Below are 16,683 nucleotides of genomic sequence, written 5' to 3'. Positions count from 1 at the left end.
CCTTTATCAAAGTCGGAAACGTGATGGTACGCATTTCTCCCCCTTACACGAGGCATCACAACAACGTTTCACCAGGCAACGCTGGTCAACTGCTGTGTATGAGAAATGGGTTGGAAACTTTCCTCATGTTAGAAGGTTGTAGGTGTCGCCACCGGCGCCAACCTTATGTGAATGCTCTGAAAAGCTAATCATTTGAATATCGCAGCATCCTCTTCCTGTCGGTTAAATTTCGCGTCTGTAGCATGTCATATTCGTGGTGTAGCAATTTTAATGGCCATTGTGTATAAGTTGCTCTAAACAAACGGAAAGTCAAAAAGATAACAGGATAATATTTATGCATGGCAGTTGTCACACTTACAGGAAAGGAGATTTTCTTGGCCCGCACAAGCCACATGAGTCCGGGGCTATGCATGATGTGCACTGAACCCAATCTTCATTTGTGGATTGCTGCAAATAATACACTCTGTAGTGCTATCTTCTTCATTAGTGTCAATTATAAAACATCCGTTCTGTGGAATTTTTGTCAGGAAGTGACGTTTTTGATTTACTTTTTTGGTCTCTCGGTTTGAGGCGCCATGTCACTGACTGCGTGGCCCCTCCCGCCGGAGGTTAGAGCCCTCCCTCTGGCATGGGTGTGTGTGTTGTTCTTAACATAAGTTATTTTAAGTAGTGTGTAAGTCTAGAGATCTATGACCTCAGCAGTTTGGTCCCTTAGGAACTCACACACATTTGAACAGTCGATTTATTTTCACTTTTCTTTGTTACTTTTTCTGATCATTGTTTGAGCCTGATTTAGTATCGTCTTTTCTTTTCATAAGGCTTCTTTTACAAGCTTCTCTTCATATTCTTTTAATTCCTTCTCCATGTGCCTTATAGGGGCTGTCACTTAATATTTCGCTTTTTCAAGTTCTTCTCTTCCTGCTGTTTTGTCTAAAACTGACATGGTGAGACCGTGGTTGTGTACAATTAATGTAGGTTAATCTTACAAAGAAGAAAACAGCAACCAGCCACTATTAATACTGCTATTTATTTAGGTAAATAGCGCCGTTACCGGTTTCGAACTGTCAAGTTCATCATCAGACAGCTGTTAACATGATTTTCAAGATACACTTTACATTATCGTCCGTTTTCGATTTTTGTTATTCCACTGTGGGGAAATATTTTTGATGTGTTGTTGCCCTACGGTAGAAAACAGTGTTAGAATCGTCCTATGTGAAAATAACTAACCTCCATACGATGAAATACAGCGTAAATAAATATGTGAGGTTAAGTGGTTATGGTACTTACGTCGAAACTTCCGCGCGATTTTGTTGTGAAGTTGCAGCATTGTATTTTCCGAATATTCCTAATTATATACTGCGCTTATGTAATTTGTACATCACCATATTGTGCAAAGCACCACACACACACACACACACACACACACACACACACACACGCACACACACACACACACACACACACACACACCAAAAAGAATTCTCTTCCTACTGACAATTTTATTTCTCGCTTTCTCTGACACTGGAGAAATTCTGTTTGGAATAAAGAAGAGATGCAGCTTCCATATCCACTGAAGTACCGAGAAGTGGTTGGAGGAGAAGCGGGAGCATAATCTGCCGTGGAAAGACTTGTTGACGCAGTGTGGGGCAAGGTGGCATCTGTTGAACACGACGGCACTTGTTCAATCGTCGACGCAAAAGGAGTTGCAATTGCAGTAAAGAATTCTTCTGAAGAAGCATTTAGCCCTACGGCACCAAAAACCGTCGGTCTTTAAATAATTGTCGGACTTTCCTCAGAGAAGTGAGTTGCAGCCAGGAAGTCTAAATCTATAAAGATGTCTTCCTCTATTGGGTGGAGCCTAGTGCAGGAACACTCAGGAGTTGCAAGGCCCATCCTGTAAATAGCCTTGAAAGCAGCAATGTCCCTTTCAGTTATTTTAAGAGGACGATATTTGTTCATCCATCTACCACAGGCTCCATTGCTAGCCGCTTTGAAGGGTCTCATTAGTTTACAGTCAAATGGCTCAATTTTGTGGGTAGCGTGAATAGGAATGCTTATGATAAGCACATTGTGGTTTCTTGCACATAGAATCACTTGAATTTCCTTGTATGAGCCGTGGCCATCTAAAATTACATGAGCAGGACTTTTCTTTGTTGGGTTCACACGATCAACAAACAACTTTAGCCAAAGCAAAAATGAATTTCCAGTGATCCACTCACTTTCTTCACAAGCTAAGATACTCCCCACTGGCGCATCCTTTTTTAGCTCTCAGCCATTTTCTTTCTCCCAAATACAAATAAAGATGATGGAAAAACATCACCTGTCGCGTTGATTGTTTTTCCTCTTTCTCCTGTCGTGATTTTGTTTGCCTTTTTGGGCCAAAACCGTTGTGGAAGTTTCATGAACCACTGACACACCAGTTTCGTCACAGCTGAAGATTTTTGAGGGATCGAACCTGTATTTTGTTAACATTTCCTCATACTTGTTATTAAACAACTCAACCTATTCTTTGTTGAAGCCGACAGCCCTTTGGATACTCGTTGACTGAGGTTTTCGCTAAGAGAGTTCAGGATGGCGGCCTATCAACTGATAGTCAAATTTATCACCTGCTATCTGTTTATTTTTATTGAATTGGTGCGTAACTTTAAGGTGCTCAGACATTTCTAATACAACTCTTAAAAAATCTTGTTTACTCATTGGCTTCATTCTTTATCTAGATCTACCAAATACTCAACTAAGCTTGAGTCTAATTCTTCCGGGGCTTCATTTCAACATCCCAGCCACGTTTGAAAAGATTGTCTGCCAAAGTGCTTTTTGGCACAGAAAAATGATTCTAAGCCTGCCTTATTCCCATTTTGTCGGCTAGGACTTGCTCGATTGCAATCTTCATGTTATCCTCGACCGAAGTCCCCCTTTTTTTTCTTTGTATCCATGGCGTGAAATGTGCCTGGAAAGGGAAACACGATATTGTTGCACTTTACAGTCGTTGTAAAACTGTTGTTTAAGTGTCCGGTACTGAGCAAGTGATGACTGTCCGATAATGGGCAAATGAGGCAGGTGAGGAATATAAATTTATCACCATGACCTAACGTTTTAAACCGAAATTCAATTACCTCTGTTTATTCACAATTAAAGTGTTCTTACCACAGAAATTAGCTAAACACGTTCTACTCACCTAATCTCGTTTAACAGAGGATAAAACGTTACAACGGGAAGCCGCCGCTCGAGAACAAACAAACACATCGTTAGTAGGCTGTTTATGTTTTCTTATTGGCAACGTTACGTAGCGCTCTCTGTGAAAATCACTGGCTGTGCTGTGTGCAGTCTGTGGCTAGTTAGCATTGTTGTCTGCGATTGTAGTGTTGGGCAGCTGGATGTTAACAGCGCGTAGCGTTGCGCAGTTGGAGGTGAGCCGCCAGCAGTGGTGGATGTAGGGAGAGAAATGGCGGAGTTTTGAAATTTGTAAGACTGGATATCATGAACTGCTATATATATTATGACTATTAAGGTAAATACATTGTTTGTTATCTATTAAAATCTTTCATTTGCTAACTATCCCTATCAGTAGTTAGTGCCTTCCGTAGTTTGAATCTTTTATTTAGCTGGCAGTAGTGGCGCTCGCTGTATTGCAGTAACTTGAGTAACGAAGATTTTTGTGAGGTAAGTGATTTGTGAAAGGTACAGGTTAATGTTAGTCAGGGCCATTCCTTTGTAGGGATTTCTGAAAGTCAGATTGCGTTGCGCTAAAAAATATTGTGTGTCAGTTTAAGCACAGTCATGTATAATTGTTGAAAGGGGACGTTTCAACATCTCCCAGTCACTGCTCCGACGACAGTGGCGAGAAACCGTTGATATCCGTATTGACACCTTGTCTGTCAAAGAGCTTCGGGCACAAGAGTGTAACTACCTACCATCTACGGTAGTTTTTGAGAAACACATTCTGTCCCATACTGGGCAGTGTCCTGTACTGTGCAAGTCTCTCCTAGTAATTTAGTGAAAAAACCACAGTGAAGTTCAATTTCATTTAATAAAATAATAATAAAGACCTGTATCCACAGACTCTTATGCCACTACAGAAGAGGTAATTTACAAGCGCAAGTCAGTATTATTACTGTATAAGAAAAATTCGAACTTTACATACAGGGTTATTGTAGTGTTATTATTATTATTATTATCACATACTCCATTACATACAATAATATTGTATTTGTTGATTTCCTTAATTACGACTTTGGTTAGCACGAAAAATGTATTTTAAATACTGAAGCATTTCTCTTACAGTTGTTACTGCCATTAAATTAGTGCAGAATTTGTTCTGCACTCGGCGCCTGATATTCATGCATTTGGAAATTTTATTAAATTAAGACTTTATAGAAGGCTTTTAAAAATAGATGTACTACTTTAACCTTGCTAGTCGGACAAATTCTGACTTTCATTTCAGTGTTGCAATTTGCAGCAGTAACGTTACACTGTGACAGTGTAGGCTAGTCTCCTCGGATCCTAAAATCCGCGTAACTCGGTAATTCCGCGCTCCATCTTCAGGACAGACGCTGACTTATCGGGACCCAGCAGAAACATCAGCATCCCTCCTGCAGGTGCCGGACGGATCGATCGCCAAAATATCGAGTTGTATTGATTTTATGATCCGACAGCAAAGCCGAGGAGACTACCAAGTATGTTTCTCTGACTATCCAAGTTGCTACATTCCAGTAACATGTGGTCCACAGTTTGGTTACCTACAGTACATGGACGTAGAGCGTCGCTGATTTTCCGTGATCGGTTAACACAGATGTGAAACAGGAGAATCGGTGCCCTGATCGCCAATTGGTGCATCTTCGGACAGAGAGAAAGCACATTTTAGGAGGTAAAAGATCATATATCTTGAATGTAAGTGAACTTTCGCAGGTAATTAATACATTTTAAATAGATAGATAATGCTCTGACGGAGCCAGTGGTGGTTATTTGATGTTACCACAATTCGAGTGTGTATATCTTCTACAGTGGAAATTAAATTAAACAATTATTGTGATAATTCGTTACATGTTATACTTGATGTTGCCGTATTTGGCAGACATATGTTTTAGTCCAACTGATGTACATTATTATCTCGTGTGAAAATCGTAGCCAGTACCGAAACTGGAGCAGAATAAATAATGCAATTTTGTCATGTGATGACATGGTTGGAGACCGTGGCTGTTATTTGAAGACAAATGTTGATGGTGTTGAGACAGCAACCAGCCACAAATTTATTTTCAGTTCCTTTATTTAAAGGGTACGGTACCGTTACCGGTTTCGAATCGTAATGATTCATCTTCAGAAGGTTTTCATGCTTTCATTATAACGGTTTTTTTACAGATTAATTGTCCTAAAATATAAATAATACATAGTTATAAGCACGCCACATAGATGGTTGCGTTACAGATTTTCAATGGATGTGACTTACGTGAAATGTCGGTTTGGAGTGTTTCTTTTCATTACATTCGTCCAGCAGATGTAAATACATTCCCACTGCATTATTATCGTTGTACACCTAAATTTTTCTCGCTGAACACTTTAGATAAGTCACAGAAAAGATTTCTAGCACACACCATATGTTTTGACGCCATACAAAGTGCTTTAAAACATATGAGTGACAAAGATGCTATGATATATCGTAACATCGTGAAGATGTCCCATATTTGGAAAAAAGATCATAAATTCACTTATGCAACTGAAAAGCCTTTTATACTAGTACCGAGAGACACTGATTTTGTGAGCTTTAGAGCGAATACTGTTAGATTAGTTACAAAGTTGATCCTTTTTTTAGTACTGTATAGGTAAGGCAGTACATTAATTATTTACATTTAGCATCAGGAGAATTGTAGTAACCTGTAAATTTTCTGCTTGATCTGCAGCTAGGTGTAGGAATATTATTTGCTTTGGAGGGTGGAAACACCCCTTTCCTGAAAAATATCTAAAAATCATTTTCCACAAATGTGCGTCACCCGAAAGCTAACGGCATAACCATCTGAAGTGTGTGTGTGCGTGTGTGTGTGTGTGTTTTGTGTGTGTGTGAAAAATACTGCTAGTGACACAATTTACGTAATCTTTTGGATGAATGCTTTGGCACATGCAGCAAAAAATTTAGAACGTTTGGATATTTTTGAGCATGATCAAGATGAATACACTGAGAGTGGGTGTTTCATTGGGGTGGCCGTGATTTTTTCGTTTCAGTGGTAGGTAAAATACCAGGCTCTGATAGGAGACAAAAAGGAGGGCGGGGAAGGGGAACGGATGAGGAGGCATAGGGGAGGGGATGGACGTGGCTTTTCACGTGATGATGATGATAATGATGAAGTCACTGATAAGGGAATGTGAGTGTGACAGCATGAGTGGGGGGGGGGCGGGGTGGCCCAAATGCAGGCGCATGTCCTTCGTGACCTTCAGCAGGTGGTGTAAAGTCGAAGTGAGCCAGGTAGTAGGCAGCTACATCACTTAGATGATTTGTGCGAATGCAGTGCGCCATCTCTGCATGTCTATCTCTGGCCCTAACATGGCTGGGTATTGAGTGTAACTGCACTGGGGTAAGCTGCAGGTACAACATTCCATGTTGCTTCAATTCTGCAGCAGAGTTCATGAATCATTGTGCCTGGCAAGTGGTGGCAAATCAATCTTTCAGCAAACTATGAGTTGTTGAAAGATATTGACATGGCGACCTCGGCCATAAGACGTAGCCACCAGCCTGAACCCGTCAGAAATCTAGCGTCACTGTCCAAATTACCAGCCATGCAGACCTTATGTATTCATGTTGTATTCCCAATTCCACACCATCAGGCCACATGCTGCCCTCATATGGTGATGATGGTTCCACTCTGGTAACATTCGTTTTCTGTGCAGCTTCCACACACAGAAATCGAGAATATGCTGCTTTACACAGAACCAGGACATGACAACTTTCTTATGTCCAGCATCTGCAACCATGTCTCCTCTGTCGCTTCCCATGAACCTGCACTTAAGGTCGCCATGCTGACAGGCCGTGGTTCTCCATAGGGTTGTGCTGTCTGTGTGGGTGCCTGTCTTGCTTCAGTCCTATTTCCTGACCTGAGGTGGCTGTACGATCCTGCACAGCCGTCCTATCAATACATCTGCCTTCACATACGCTAGTCACAAGGGCTTGCTGTGTTCCTGCATGGCGTTTACTATAGCCGTCCTATACCCATCGACTCCAGATTATCATGGTAGTCGTGAGGCCCGACAAATGCGGACATAAATATTATTTACTTATCACATAGTCGATAAGGCACAAACCTACAGCTGTTGAATTCTGACACTTTCCTCTTCTACCACACATAACACGATATTCTCACCAATAACAAACAACATTTAAATGAATGAGAAACCTGTTGTGTAATCGTTTTCTTCTTCCTTTATTTTTCTTTAATACATTCCTACCCATTCTGTAGTGTTGCTCTGAAATACTAATAATTCTCATATCGAAGAATCTTTTTCTGACATTTCATGCCAGTTTCACGTCTGTTTCATGCAGTCTTCATGGAATTGCAGTTTTTATGTTTAGCAGTACATTTTCACATTGAGAGCTTCTAGATACACTGGAGCTGCCTCATGTATCTACGCGACAGCCAGCAGCGTGGTTGGCTGGAGCTGCTGTCGTGTTCCCGTCGCAGCCCATCACACACGCGGTTGGCACCCCTGCGCCCGTAACACACACTGACGACCGCAGCGCGCTCCCGTGGCAGCTCATTGTGCGACTGGAATCCCCCAGGCGAAGCGCTACGCCCCAACGAGGCTTCACGTCAGTATCCAATACCCGTATTTACATAACTCATTGCGCCTCCGACTTTGCATCGATCAATTTCCATCAAATTCGGTGACAGGGCTGCCACACTTTGAACGAAAATAGCAGTAATAATTAATCTCTTCACTCTACTGTGTCGTAAAACCCATTTACTTCACACATGGTACATTTCCGACGCAAAAAAGTTCCACGAAACTCAGAAAGGATAAAAATCTGTGGACGGGGCTATCAATAGCCGAAATTACGTACATCGACTTTCAAAATACGTTGTAACTTCTTTACTTACAGACTCGCTAATACACCCGGAGACGCACCACGAAGAAGTTATGCAAATTGACCGCAAATTGATACTCATACGGATATCGACCGAAAATTCAAAATTGTAAACTTTGGTGGCCGATGTCTGTAGCGCAATTTCACCGTGCAGCTCGCAAGAAGAGCAAACAGTAGATTGACAGTAACAGGGCATAAAGTCTTCGCGAATTTCATTTCGTTTTCTCAGTTGGCCGGTAACTACGTCTCGCAGACAGAAACAATGAACACTATGTGCAGATGACAGCTTTTGAGAATTGGTGTATGGTTGAGCACAAAGAAGCCTATTATAGTAATCAGCAAATCGTTTGACATTTGAACAGGAGCGATGCAACTGTTTGACGATATTTGCAGGAATGGATGAACCATAGCAGAACCCAGCGTAAAGAACTAAGTGGTCTACCTAGAGAGGACCCAGCAATTGTCAGAGAGGCACTTAGAGTACCAGATTCATCATTATCAACGATGCGCTGAGCGGAGTGGCCACGCGGTTAGAGGCGCCATGTCACGGATTGCGTGGCCCCTCCCCCGGAGGTTCGAATCCTCTCTCGGGCGGTATGTGGGTTTTGCTTAGGATAAGTCAGTTTAAGTAGAGTTTAAGTCTAGGGACCGATGACCACAGCCGGCCGGAGTGGCCAAGCGGTTCTAGGCGCTACTGTCTGGAACCGCGTGACCGCCACGGTCACAGGTTCGAATCCTGCCTCGGGCATGGGTGTGTGTCCTTAGGTTAGTTAGGTTTAAGTAGTTCTAAGTTCTAGGGGACTGATGACCTCAGAAGTTAAGTCCCATAGTGCTCAGAGCCATTTTGTCGATGACCTCAGTAGTTTGGTCCCTTAGGAATTCACACACACATTTGAACATCAGCGACCCGATGTGCAACCAGTGCTTCAGTGACCACAGAGACCACTAACAGCCGGCTCAGGGAAAGGGGGCTGAGTTCACGGCAACCCTTCCTCCGACTGTTATTGACCTCTGTACACCAATAAACCCGTTTCGGGTCGTGTCAGGCACGCACTTGGCCTGGAAAATGGTTGAAATGGCTCTAAGCCCTATGAGATTTAACATCCGAGGTCATCAGTCCCCTACACTTAGTACTACTTAAACCTAACTAACCTAAGGGCATCACACACATCCATGCCCGAGGCAGAATTCGAACCTGTGACCGTAGTAGCAGCGCGGTTCCGGACTGAAGCTCCTAGAACCGCTCGGCCACAGCGGCCAGCCTCCTGGAAACTAATCGACTCTACTCTCCAGTGTTGAATACCGCTTCAAATTGACCCCCCCCCATGACTGGCGTCACTTGTCACACTGGTGGGGTACCAACCTGACTGCCCCCTTCCCCCATCGCCCCAAATGCGACCCAGGAGCTATGGTCTGTGATACAATTTCATTTCATAGCAGGACCTATTTATCATCTGCAGAACCCTTATAGCACAGCGGTACGTGGATAATATTCCATTCCCTGTTGTTTTGCCCTTCAGGACCAGCCATCGTAGGCTTACGTTTCATTACATTTCAGCAAGATAATGCCCGCCTGCACAAGGCGAGAGTTTCCGTTGCTTACTCTCGTGCTTGCCAAACCCTACATTGGCCAGCAAGGTCGCCGGAGCTCTCCCCCAATCAAGAACATTTGGAGCACTATTTTCAGGGCCCTCCAACCATCTCGGGATTTTGATGGTATGGCGCGGCAATTGGACAGAATTTGGCACTGTATGCCTCAGGAGGACACGCAACAACTCTGTCAATCAATGCGAGGCCGAATAATTGCTTTCATACGAGCCAGAGGTGGACCAAGGAGTTACTGACTTGCTCAGTTTGTGAATGTCTTTCTCTTTAATAAATCATCCTGTTTTTCTGAAATTGTAATCATTTGTTTGTTTGCATATACACACCATATATAACCATTGGATTATCCTTTCGTGGTGTATCGTTTTTTGTCCTAGAGTGTAATTTCAAATCAGCGTATTAATAGAATCTTTTCTCTTATTGACATAGATTTCAAGTTCTTCGAGAATATTAAGGAAATGTCCCTTAGGTGCGTTATACGAATTTTGAAGACTTTCATGGGCTACACCCAAAGAATGATTATGTTGTTACAAATTATTTTTTATGCAGCATTCATTACTGTCATATGTGTGCTCACGAAATCTTTTCCTAAACGATCTTTGTTACACACAACAAAATTTACAAATCTTGCGTGTTAACTCTTGCACTCCTGTGCTAGCGTACTTATGTTGCTTATGTTCTGTCGAGTACTGTAATCCACATACAGGTGTCCCACAAGTCCGCAAATCCACCTCTGCTTCCAGTTTCTTAAATTGATTCCCTATTAATAAAAAGTCCATTAGATGTCTAAGTAACCATTACTTTCCGTGTATTCTTAGGATGCTGAACTGCTTTATTCTTTAGTCTGTTATACAAAAATCCCATTTCAGTTCTTTCATGTGCATCTGACTTAGTAATCTGTTCAAGACTATTCAATACACTTTCAGTGTCTTGTGGACTCGGAGCAATGTTGTTAACCTATGCCAAATGATCCAAAAATAAGCCCATTATCTCTACAGTGAAATGAATATCTGGATGTGCTGCGTTCAACTTTTCTTTGGTGTAATCCACCAGATTGACTAACAAAAATTGGTCATATATATCTCTACTGTAAATGAACAGTTTATCTAAACTATTTGGGTGCTTCTTAATGAACCTGTATTTCATCTAATGTGCTTCTATGCTGTTACTGTTGCCAGGCACAATGATTGGAAAAAATATTTCCCATTGAATTTAAACTAACTAAGAGGCAAGGCGAATTCTAACATTACTCTTCGCTCAATTGTCTCCCCATGACTCAATTTCTAATGCCTTGATAAATGTCTCTACATGCCCCCTAGCGTTTCATTGATACTTATATTCGTATAAAATGGACAACTTCTAAGGATGCAAGACATGAATTATCTTCTACTGTCATTATTTTTCTCTTCTACAAAGTAATCACACCTTTTAACAGAGAATTATTTTTCAAAAGTAAATGCATCTTTTGATTTTTTGTTGAGATCATTAATCTGGAAGTGGCTGAACAACAGTTGTTAACTGTTGGCCTGACTGGACTGGACTCCTTGTGTAGCTTCATCTGTGGTCTCTAATTACATGTCACCAGATTCACAGCTATGATTTTTCTCCTGTCTTGGATACAGAAAACAATTTCACTTTAACTTTGTTTTGAGGCCTACATAAATTCTAGGCTCATTTATTTAATGCCATTACTCTCAAGAAAGCTCATTTTTTCACTACTATAAATACTGGTGTACATTAACACAGCTGATTTACCTTTATCTGCTTTTGCCATAATAATTTGCTTTAGTTTCTCATTTACGTGTTTAACCATATTTAGTAAAATCGATTTTTTTCATACAGCTTGCTTAGTCTTTACTGGTGCCTTATTTAACTGAACAGATATAGTAACAAGTTTACCCTTCTGTAAATTAAGTACTGTAACAAATCTTTTTTTCCTCAGCAACTGTAGTTTTAATAATTCTTGTATCAAATTTTTGTGCAATATTAAATTTTGAATCTTTGTGCAGTCAAGTTTGTCACTCTGCAAAGATATGACCATTCTGTACTTTATTATTTCCGAGATTCAAATGTCTCATTTCGTTAAAATTTTTTTCATACATACAGAAGATACTGTCTTGTTAATGTGCTTCCACTGCACCAGCAGCCGTATACATACAAGCACAACGACATGTGAAAAAAATAATCATTGAATATTGATTTATTGTGCAAAACCACCGTTTTATAAGTGTCTGAACCTGTAACCATTTTTCATCTCACTTCTTATCCACACTTCTTCATAATGCTGCTTGATTTTGAAGGCCAGCATGGATGTGGTGCATATAGTGTAAACTGCGGTAACGCCACATGCCAGACAACATTTGTTAAAGCTTTTCTTCACATTGTTCCTCATTAATTCTCATTTATATCTAAATGGCTGACTAACCACTGTCTTAGATATGTATTGCTTCAAAGCTTTGTGCAACATGGCTGTCATAGTCTGTTACACGTTACCTCTCTACAAAATATGAATAATTAAAATTTAATACTAAATATTATGTGGCTTTTGTATGGAAATGATTCTAAAGCAGATTTACTGAAAATTGGATGATCATTATAATCTGAAATGGTGCCATTAGAGATACGAAATTATGTTATGTGTGACAGTGCCCATTTATGTTGCATTCTATAATTTAACTTTCAATGTCTGTAATTTTAAAAGATGTCTGTCATTTTACTAGTACGATTTGAAAGAAAAAGGCATTAATGCTACCCCTCCAGTAGCACTAGTATATTCCTAAAATAGTTTGAGTACATTTAATAGTTGATGTGTTGTTTAGACACAGGTTTTGTTGACGCTGACACTGACCTTTGTTTCACATGTTCTGTTTAGATTTTGTGTAAGAGACATCCCTCGTTCTTATTTTCAATCCACCTTAATTATAGATCTGATTGTGGTGTTAACCAAGCGACATAATAAATAATGAAATATATTTTGCTATCCAGAAGGTTTTATTCACAAATTGATACATTTTGTCAGTCGGCACTAATTGTTTTTCTTGTTAGAAATTATGTAAACCTTTTCTTTAAGGATCTATTGTCAAAGTCGGGATGAAATTGGAGTAACTGGAGGAGGGATAACCTTTCAAGATGTTCTGATGTGCGTTGAAATTATTGTAAACGCAACGAGGATGACAATAGTTTGTCCCTCGCTCAAGTAATCTGGAATTCTTTGCTTGCTTGCCGAAGAAGTACAGGTACTGCACTTTTGGAGGCAGTGGATTTCCTGTTTACTGGACAAGAAATGGTTATCTCCTTCCTTCAGTACAATAAAAAGCCAAATTTTCAAGAGAATAGGAAGTAAAAATGAGTTTATTACAGCTCTTAGCGGTGAAATCTAGCTGAAATTGCCCTAGGGAGAAATACGTAGTTTTACTGAAATTAGCACCTTCAAATTAAATAGAATAATACATAGGAACACATGAACACCATGTTTGTCTGTCTCTCTCTCTCTCTCTCTCTCTCTTTATCTCTATCTATCTATCTATCTATCTATCTATCTATCTATCTCTTTCTCTTCTCAGAGCTTTGTGCGATTGTTTCGTAAATGCTTCGGGAACTTTGGCTTATAAAATGTGTTTCAACATCAGAATCAACGAAATTAACAGGAGATATCAAAACAGCAAGTAATTACTTGTCATTATATAACCTGTGATCCATTTACGGAAGATGAAGTACTGTCAACGGTATAAACTTGAGACATTCAAAACCTTTATGACTAAACCGCTACTTACACAAAGAAAACTTGAAGACACTTGGACAAGTGTGGCAATAGGGCAAAAGGAAGACATATCTTGGTCCAAACGTACGCTGTTCTCACTTGTGTTTCTTAGAGTATGATTCCATTTGCAAACAGTCGCCCAATGGTTTGAGAGGAAACTTATATCGATTACGCGGCTGCCACCTGTCTGGCTACCGTTCCTGATTCAAATGCAGTGCTGGCTGCATAGAACGAATCGGTGTGGGTAGCGGAATCACTCTGGATAGCGCATATAGTTCCAAAACACCGTTTGTGACTTGTGTACTGTACTCTTGCTGCCAGGCTGTAGAGATTCCAAAGATTCCTCCATTTAACGACCGAAATTGGCGCACATCTTACTGCACCAAGACTATCCAACCAGCTTTGCAGAACGTTCTTGCAATATAACTGTTCAATGCGCCATCGAAACCGCACGTAATGGGACGAAAGTGAAAGTGAAGGGAGGGGACGGCTGTTTAGTGTGGTGACTAGCTGTTCTAGAAGTCTGTAATTAAGTCGATTACAGTTTGTTACACCAAGGACAAACCATTTTAGTTAATTATTCCACATGGATGGATATTTATACGCCATCAGTTCATTGCTTCAGCTGGCAGTATCCTAGCAATTTATATGCACACGTAACGTCGTTTTAGAGGAGGGGTACAGCAGCAGCGTGACGTCCGAATAAACTCCCAAGACTCTCAGGTTATCTGGCTACTCGTGAACACAACAGATATTATATAATAATCTATCTTGATGGGACGATCTAATGTTGCAGATTATAATATTAGAAGCCTAGATCGCTCGCTCAAGAGATCCCCTTTTTTTCCTTTATTGGGTTTCGATTCCCCCTAAAGGGGGCGGGCTGGCAGCAGCTTATTACGCCGCTCTTCAGCATACAGAATTTGTTTTAAAAAGATGAAGATAATAAAAAAATAATAACAGTTGGCGATAAAATCGGTGACTTAAAGGTAAAATGTCAGAAAATTCTGGAGCTTAAAACATAAAACACACGGTTGATGATGCTAATAAAATACACGGGAAGCAGAAAAATAATAGACAGACAATTAAAAAACACGGCGACAGTCTGGGTTCTGTTCGCAAGAGATATAAAATGCACACCCAGCGACAGCATGATTTCTGTTCGCAACACTGTGGAAAGACGCACAACACTGAACACTCACTTAAACACTGCACTAAAAAGTTGGCACAAATATGACATACCACACCCGAGAGCAGGTGGGGGGAAACTGGTCATATGACGGGAAAAAAAGGGGGGAAGGAGAGGAAAAGTGAAGGGGGAGGGGGGAAAAGGAGCCAATGGAAGATGAGGATCCATAAGAGGAGTGGGGGGTGCTGAGCAGACGTGCCAGGGAGTGGGGAAGGCAGAGGAGGGGAGTACAAAAGGACTCGGGGGGGGGGGGGGGGGCAGAAAGGAGATAGGGAGAGGGTAGGCGGGGAGAAAACACAGGATGGAAGGGGGGAGGAAGAGGGAGCCTAGGGAAAGGACAGAGGAAAGGAGGGGGGTGAGGATCAGAGTTGGTAGGAGGCATAAATGGAGGGAGAGAGGGCACCATCCGGGAGGGGGAGTTGATGGAAGCCACCTTGGGAAAGGAGATGTAGGGTGTTGAGATGGAGGGTAGGGGGGATACAACAGTGAAGACGTGGCAGGGGGCGGGGATGGGAGAGGAGAGGAGCAACCAGGGGGCTCAAGAGATCTTGGCTTCTGATATTATAAATTACAGATGATAATGAAGATCATAACCTTGCTGGTAGATTAAAACTGTTTGTGCCTTCTGCAGGCAAGCACTCTGCCGAACACAGCCCGCGATCCTCTCTCAATGTTAAATACCGGGTGATCAAAAAGTCAGTATAAATTTGAAGTCTTAATAAACCACGGAATAATGTAGATAGAGAGGTAAAAATTCACACATGTTTGGAATGGCATGGGGTTCTATTATAACCAAAAATAAAGTTCACAAAATGTCCAACAGATGGCGCTGGACAGCAAAACGTCAGTGACTGCGCATGACAATAGTGTATAAAAGGAGCTGTAATGAGAGAGAGAATCAGATGCGCCAGCAGTCGCAGCATTTTGACGTTACCTGAAAAGGCGCTTTTAGTGAAGCTGTATTATCAGAATGGGGAATGTGCTAGTGCAACGTTACGAACCTAACGCCATAGGAAGGGGATTCGAACAGGTAAAGGTCCGTTGACAAAAGCAGCAGTGGCGTTAATGATTTCGAAGTTCGAAGCCACTGGTTGTTTAGACGATAGACCCCGTAGTGGCCGACCGAGCACAAGGCGTAATGCTGCTGAGACAGTTCAGGAAGAAATGGAGACTCTAGCGGGTTCGTCCATGCACGGGGAAGTCAGCGCTCGTGCAGTCGCACGTCGCACCGGAATTCCATACACTACTCTTTGGTTGGCACTGAGGCGTAGCCTCCGATGCTATCCGTACAAAATCCATCGGCATCATGAACTGTTACCTGGCAATTTAGTGAAGCGGAGGGCATTTGCGGTGTGGGCGTTTCAAAAGATGGCGGAAGATGACGATTGGTTGAGTAACGTGTTGTGGACCGACGAAGCTCATCTGATTGTAGAATGAAGGCTTTCACGACCGGGTGACATGGCTGTTGATATACTTTCCGGGATGTGAGGTCGTGGTCCAAGAACTTTTCTGCTCCTTACGTTTCGTCCAGGACTGCGCTGGACTTCCTCAGAGGCGCAGTCCTGGACGAAACGTAAGGAGCAGAAAAGTTCTTGAACCACGACCTCACATCCCGGAAAGTATATCAACAGCCGACGAAGCTCATTTCACGCTCCGAGGGTCTGTCAACGCCCACAGCTGCAGAATTTGTGCTGCCGAAAATCCTAGAACTGTCGTGGAAACTCCCCTGCACGACGAGAAAGTCACGGTATGGGTTGGATTTACCACATCTACCGCTATCGGGCCTTTTTTCTTCGAGGAAATGCGTGATTCTGGTTTTGTAACTGCTACCGTGACGTGTGAGAGATACGCAGATATGTTACAGAATCGCATCATCCCCAGCCCGGCTGATAAACACCTGCTGGAACGTACGATGTTTATGCAGGATGGCGCTCCACCTTATATTGCTAGAGGCGTGAAAGATCTCTTGCGCGCGTCGTTTGGTGATGATCGTGTTCTCAGCCGCCACTTTCGTCATGCTTGGTGTGGTGTCACCGCCAGACACCACACTTGCTAGGTGGT

Source organism: Schistocerca cancellata, chromosome 3 (assembly GCF_023864275.1).
Source record: "Schistocerca cancellata isolate TAMUIC-IGC-003103 chromosome 3, iqSchCanc2.1, whole genome shotgun sequence".
Lineage (NCBI taxonomy): Eukaryota > Metazoa > Arthropoda > Insecta > Orthoptera > Acrididae > Schistocerca > Schistocerca cancellata.
Note: the sequence above shows the minus strand (reverse complement) of the source record.